Raw genomic sequence first — 6,253 nt, 5'->3', positions numbered from 1 at the left:
TTGAAATAATGTTGTAATAATTGGTTGTGCATGTCAATAAAGAAACATATGTAAAAATATGTTAATATAAATACTGAACCCTTCTCAATATCTCAGTACCTCAGGTTATGGACTCTCCTTTCATACATATGCATACTTGTACCCTTTTTTAAAGGGCTACTGCAATATAAGCAGAACATTCATAAAGCTGCAACAAAATGTTCCCAGTTATATATTTGCTTGAAATCTAATTTGTGCAAAGCCAATATTAAGTTATAACTTGTACTCAATTCACAGACAGATTAAAGTGCACAGTAGAATTGCACATTTTATTAGGTAGAATGTGTGTGTGTGTGTGTTCAGTGATTGTTTGCAGTCCGAATGGCCCAGGGGAAGAAGCTGTTTGTAAGTCTGGTGGTGTGAGACTTTGTTGACCTGAAGTGCCTCCCAGATGGCAACAGGTCAAACAAGTGATGAGCAGGATGTGAGGAGTCTCCTGTGATGGCCTTGATTTTGCTGAGGCAGCAGGACCTGGACATGTCATCCAGGGAGGGCAGAGGGCAGCCGATGATTTTTTGAGCTGTTTTTCACCCTCTGCACAGTTTGTCTGTCCTCATCTGTGCAGCCTGTGTACCACACACCCAGACAGTATGTCAGTGTGCTCTCCACAGAGGTCTATAAGTACTGAGCCCTCGGGTAGTGTGGCCGAGTGGTCTAAGGCGCTGGATTTAGGCTCCAGTCTCTTCGGAGGCGTGGGTTCAAATCCCACCGCTGCCAGCTGAGCCTTTTCAAGGCAGTGGTTGTGGGCTCTGGCACCACAAAGGCTTTACAGGGGTTGTGGCTCCTGTGCCTTCTGCAAATGTGCTTAAGAGTTGCCATTAGCTGGCTGCCTGGCTGCAAAAAAAAAAATGAGCTCACACTGTACCGGAGCCCCCAGACCCAGGTGCTGAAATAGCTCCCAGGGTTTGGCAACTGGTGTCAACGCCGGCTGCTCAGTTTCACACCTTGCTTTTTCAAACAGCAAGTCCAAACAACCACTCCTCTACGGAATTGTTGCGGTCTCTGTGGACATTTGGTCGTGGGTGCCACAACTGCACTTGACGAGGTGGCCGAGTGGTTAAGGCGATGGACTGCTAATCCATTGTGCTCTGCACGCGTGGGTTCGAATCCCATCCTCGTCGCTTGTGTGCCCTTTAACCTCCTCTTTACCACAACTCTTGCACGCGCAATGCATCGGAGTGCTAGAGGGGATCAAGAAAAGCTAGCCCTGGGTCTAGGTGTTTCGCAACCGTGGGCTGTATTTCCATGTTGGTTGGACACAGATGCTGTAAGGCTGACGGGTCGCCACTGGAGATCCATGCAGATCAATGCAGTGCACAGTCCCGAAGTCAGCGGCCCAGATCGTGCGCCTTTATATATCTCATCAAAACCAGATGAAATATCTAATTGGTCTAGATTAACTGAGTGTGTTAAAGATATTAGAAATTGGATGGCCGAAAATTTCCTATTATTAAACTCTGACAAAACGGAGATATTACTTATTGGCCCAAAAACTAGTACACAGAAGCTCTCACAATTCAGCTTGCACCTAGAAGGATGCACTGTTACTACTAGCTCAACAGTGAAAGACCTGGGTGTAATATTAGACAGCAACTTATCCTTTGAAAACCATATTTACAATATCACAAAAACAGCCTTCTTCCATCTTAGAAATATTGCCAAGCTTAGGAACATTTTATCTGTATCTGATGCAGAAAAGCTAGTTCATGCATTCATGACCTCCAGACTGGACTACTGTAATGCATTACTAGGTGGTTGTCCTGCATCTTCAATAAACAAGCTACAGTTAGTCCAGAATGCAGCCGCCAGAGTTCTTAACAGATCAAGAAAATATGATCATATAACCCCAATATTATCATCCCTGCACTGGCTACCTGTTAAGTTTAGAATTGACTATAAACTAGCTCTACTCACATACAAGGCTCTAAATGGTTTAGCTCCCACCTATCTATCCAGTCTTCTAACACATTACAATCCACCACGCTCTTTAAGATCACAAAATTCTGGACTGCTAGTAGTTCCCAGAATATCAAAGTCCACAAAAGGAGGTAGAGCGTTTTCGTATTTAGCTCCAAAACTCTGGAATAGTCTTCCTGACTGTGTTCGGGGCTCAGACACAGTCACCCAGTTTAAAAGTAGACTAAAGACTTATCTCTTTAGCCAGGCATACATCTAACACTTCCCATAACCTTGCACGCCAGTACATCTGATTAAATGCACATTCAGCTAGTACTGCTAATATTATGAACAGCAGCTACGCTAATGCTGTTCCATTGTTTCCTTTCTTCTACCCATCCCGAGGCATACAGAGACTGTGCCGGCTCCAGTGGCATCCGGAGATGGACCAGCTCCAGCTGGGTTCTGCTTGTGAGGATTGGAATATTCAAGCAGTGCCATGGACAACAACCTCCTTATTGATTCACATAACACTATACACATGCTGTATCTGCATCACACAATTGTCACCCAAATGAGGATGGGTTCCCTTTTGAGTCTGGTTCCTCTCAAGGTTTCTTCCTCATACCATCTAAGGGAGTTTTTCCTTGCCACAGTCGCCTCAGTCACCTCAGGCTTGCTCACTTGGGATAACATCTAGGACTGTTTGTCTGTTTGTCTGTTCATATGTTTGTTGTTTTTTGATGTGGTTTCTCATGTAAAGCTGCTTTGAGACAATGCTCTTTGTTAAAAGCGCTATACAAATAAAATTGAATTGAATTGAATTTATTGCAACAGACTGGGATGCAAGTTCATATCAGCAAACCTTGTCAACAAGAGCCTAAGCCTTTCAAACCTTTCCTGGGTTTGGATCTTGAATCACGTCTGGTAATGGAAGCATGCGTGGTACAACCATTGTGACCGCCTGCCAGAGTGCCTCTCTTTCCCGACCTGGCAGGCCTCCCTTGACCACAGCCCCACAACCCTCCAAGTGCATGGGTAGCATCGCCAAAAAAAACTTGGTTATTAATTAATGTAATTAATTAACTGATTAAATATGATTGTGATAGTTAAAACTATTGATAAACTGATGAAAATGAATTACCTGTAACTAGAGTGAGAATCAGTGGTATGTATCTCACTATGTACAGTAAGTTGTATAGTTGATCCATTTCTGAACACAGCTCTGTGAGGATTCTGTATAATAGTGCTGTATGTGCTGAACTTTACACGTCTCTAGAAGGACACACCCAGGAAGTGATGCAGTTTTAGTGTTATTTTGGACAGATCACTTCACACAGTGTCAGTGACAGAAATCTAGAGTCATTATGGCTGGTGTTGTATTTCAAGATTCATCATCTATACAATACTATAAGCCTTTATCTGTTTGTGTGGTTTTTAAATTATTTGTACATTTATAAATAATTATGATAATTTGCTGTGGAAAATCATAGGAAACTGATCCAGATTTAAACAAAATCTCTCATAAGTAAATTTGCTGTGTCTATAACCAAAAGGTAATTAAATTCAGTTCAATTCAATTCAGTTCACTTCATTTTTATTTGTACATCACTTTTAACAATGGACATTGTCTCAAAGCAGCTTTACAGAAATACAGAAATTCAGAATAGAAATTACAAAGTTGAAAATTAACTTTACCCCTAATGAGCAACTCTGAGGCAACAGCGGCAAGAAAAAACTCCCTGAGACGATATGAGGAAGACTCAAATGTGAACCCATCCTCATCTGGGTGATACCAGAGAGTGTGATTATGAATAAATTACCTTCTAATTGTATATTATCAAACATTAAAAGCAGCAGAGGAGATGATCAGATCCACTTGTTTAGTTTTATCATCAACTTTAGCAGACAGACGTGGTGGCATAGGGATTTACCTTTTACCCTCCTTTCTGAAAAGATCAATGATAACTTACCTAATGAAAGCCACAGACACATGAATATAACAGTGAACATGATGAATGGTGTTAGTAAAATGACAATATTCTGAGGTCTTTCTGTACTCTATTATATTAATATTTCAGAGGTTCATGTCTCCACAAAGTGTGACACTCTCCATCCCGCTCCCTGTATTCCAGAGATAGGCTCCAGGTTGGAGCTTTAATTTTCAGAGGTAATTACAGTGGGATTTGAACCTCCTTGGACCTCTGGAGAAACAAGCTTCCAAGCGAGAACCAAGCCGGCAGGGCAAGTTTCCATTAGTTTTATCCCACCCACTCTCTTCCATGTAAAACCAGGGCTCGTCCGGGATTTGAACCCGGGACCTCTCGCACCCAAAGCGAGAATCATACCCCTAGACCAACGAGCCAGGTCGTCCCTGTTCAGCTTGCTGTGTGCCAATGGAGGTTCACTGTACTCTGTAACTCTCTGTGACCTTCCAGTTCATATGGACTGGGGTCCGAGTAAAAGGAACTCGGTTACACAAAGTCAAGTTAACAATAAAGCGAGGCTCCTGTGGGATTCGAACCTTTTTGGAATGCAGATGCTAAGTGTGAACCAAGTAAGCAGCTCTTGCCATTGGGCCAAATATGTCATTAATCTCGGTGGACATGAAGATCAAAATCAATTCTTGTAGAACAAGCTTGCTTTAGTGTCAGGTGGAGGTTTCAGTTTAGGTCAAGTTTACAGGATTGTAGCTTCTTTGCTGGAAACTGTACTGTTGCTCCAGTATAGCTTGGTGAATATTATGAGGCTTCAAGTAGTTTCTGTGATATTTGCAGTAAGTTTAAAAATGATTCCAGTTGGTAATAAAATTGAATTAGCTGGTTGCTAAAGAAACTCAGGTGGCTGGTGGGGTATGGTTTGGTAACTGTGACAAGGTCTCATCTGTTCGATAGGGTGACACTAGGAAGCTGTAATGTTGTCCCATGTGGTTGCTATGGATTTTAAAAAAATATTTTAGTATGATTTATGTCATTTACAGGGTTGTTACTGTAGTCTTAGATTTCTGTTCTTGGTGAACAGGAATGAAACCCCATGTGGTCTTTAGCTGTTGTAGCTCATCTACCTCAAGAATTGATTATGGGGCACTATTTCAGTAGAGCTTATTTATTTCCTGATTGTGTGATGGAAACTGTGTTTGTATTTTCCACAATTCTTATTCTTAGTTATACATACTTTCAGGTATCCTGTAATTCTCAAAAATATATTAAAGACCCTGCAAAGACACACATGATGAACACATTAAATAGCATGCTCAGTAAAACAAACAAACAAACAAGCAAACAAACAAACAAATAAATTAAAAAAAAAAAAAGTCAAATCAGCTGCTTGTCAAAAAAGTTTACAATATCCAAATTTTCCAGCATGTGATCTTTACACTGTCATTAAGTAAATAAACCATCACACCTGCCACTATTGTTTATGAGAACTGCACTTAATACTGCAGAGGGAGTGAACATGTGGCTTCTTCAAACACACACCTAACTTTTCTATCAGTATTTGGATTCACTTAGAATGTTTTGTCTATTGAATTCAAATAAAGTATTCATATATGGTTATATACATATATTTCTACTGGATCAATAACTCTTTCATGTTTGAGGTCTCTGTAGATTTTTGGACAGTGAAGTTGACTTTCCTGTCACTGTGGGCTGCAAGGCGCAGTAGTACAGTGCAGAGTCTGATACTGAAGCAGGCGAGATCTCCAAATCCACACGCTTCAGACTCTTATGAACTTTAGCAGACAAATGAGGATGAGGAGTATCACCTGTCTGATTCCCTCCCGATTCCGTCAACAGAACGAGGAATTCTGGTGCTGCATTGGAATATTGTCCATACCACTGTAGATTGTTCATAGAAACAGTGTATTTATAATCACAGGAGAGTGTAACTGCTTGCTCCTCTTTACCATAGACAGCAGAAGATGTTGGAGTAATGCTGTCCTGTGTGCTCTCACCTGAAGAGGACATTTATTTCAGAATATTATCATTTTATATTATACAGTATACATACAGTACATGCTTACAATCTAAAACACTCACACATGGAAACATTTCTTTACTAGTTATAAAACATTTAAACATGATATATGGGGATATATAAAATATAAGCTTACCTATGAACATGGTAAAAAAACAGAAACATACAGAAAACCATCATGTTTTAATTTCCTCTGTTCTTCTGAAAGTTTCCTTTTTATGTTATTGTAAATGTCAAGTTTCCTTCTACTCTGTCTTCAGTGAAGCATCTAAGCATTTCTTGTGTACAAAGCCTCAACTGTAGCTTCCCTCTGTTTTAACCAATCAGAGTGCAGGATGTG

General features: G+C 40.6%; 3 non-coding genes across 3 annotated transcripts; 2 read left to right on the top strand and 1 right to left on the bottom strand.

The window, feature by feature from the left end:
* Positions 1-674: 674 nt before the first annotated feature.
* trnal-uag (transfer RNA leucine (anticodon UAG)) lies at positions 675-756 on the top strand. Its single transcript has one exon. It is a non-coding gene; the product is annotated as a tRNA-Leu (tRNA).
* Positions 757-1,078: 322 nt separating this feature from the next.
* Positions 1,079-1,160, top strand: trnas-gcu (transfer RNA serine (anticodon GCU)). The gene has a single exon. It is a non-coding gene; the product is annotated as a tRNA-Ser (tRNA).
* A 3,068-nt stretch (positions 1,161-4,228) lies between these two features.
* On the bottom strand, positions 4,229-4,300 carry trnap-ugg (transfer RNA proline (anticodon UGG)). Its single transcript has one exon. It is a non-coding gene; the product is annotated as a tRNA-Pro (tRNA).
* Positions 4,301-6,253: the final 1,953 nt, after the last annotated feature.

The sequence above is a fragment of the Hemibagrus wyckioides genome, unplaced genomic scaffold, assembly GCF_019097595.1.
Source record: "Hemibagrus wyckioides isolate EC202008001 unplaced genomic scaffold, SWU_Hwy_1.0 Contig15, whole genome shotgun sequence".
NCBI classification, from domain to species: Eukaryota; Metazoa; Chordata; class Actinopteri; order Siluriformes; family Bagridae; genus Hemibagrus; species Hemibagrus wyckioides.
This window is presented reverse-complemented; position numbering and strand designations above follow the sequence as displayed.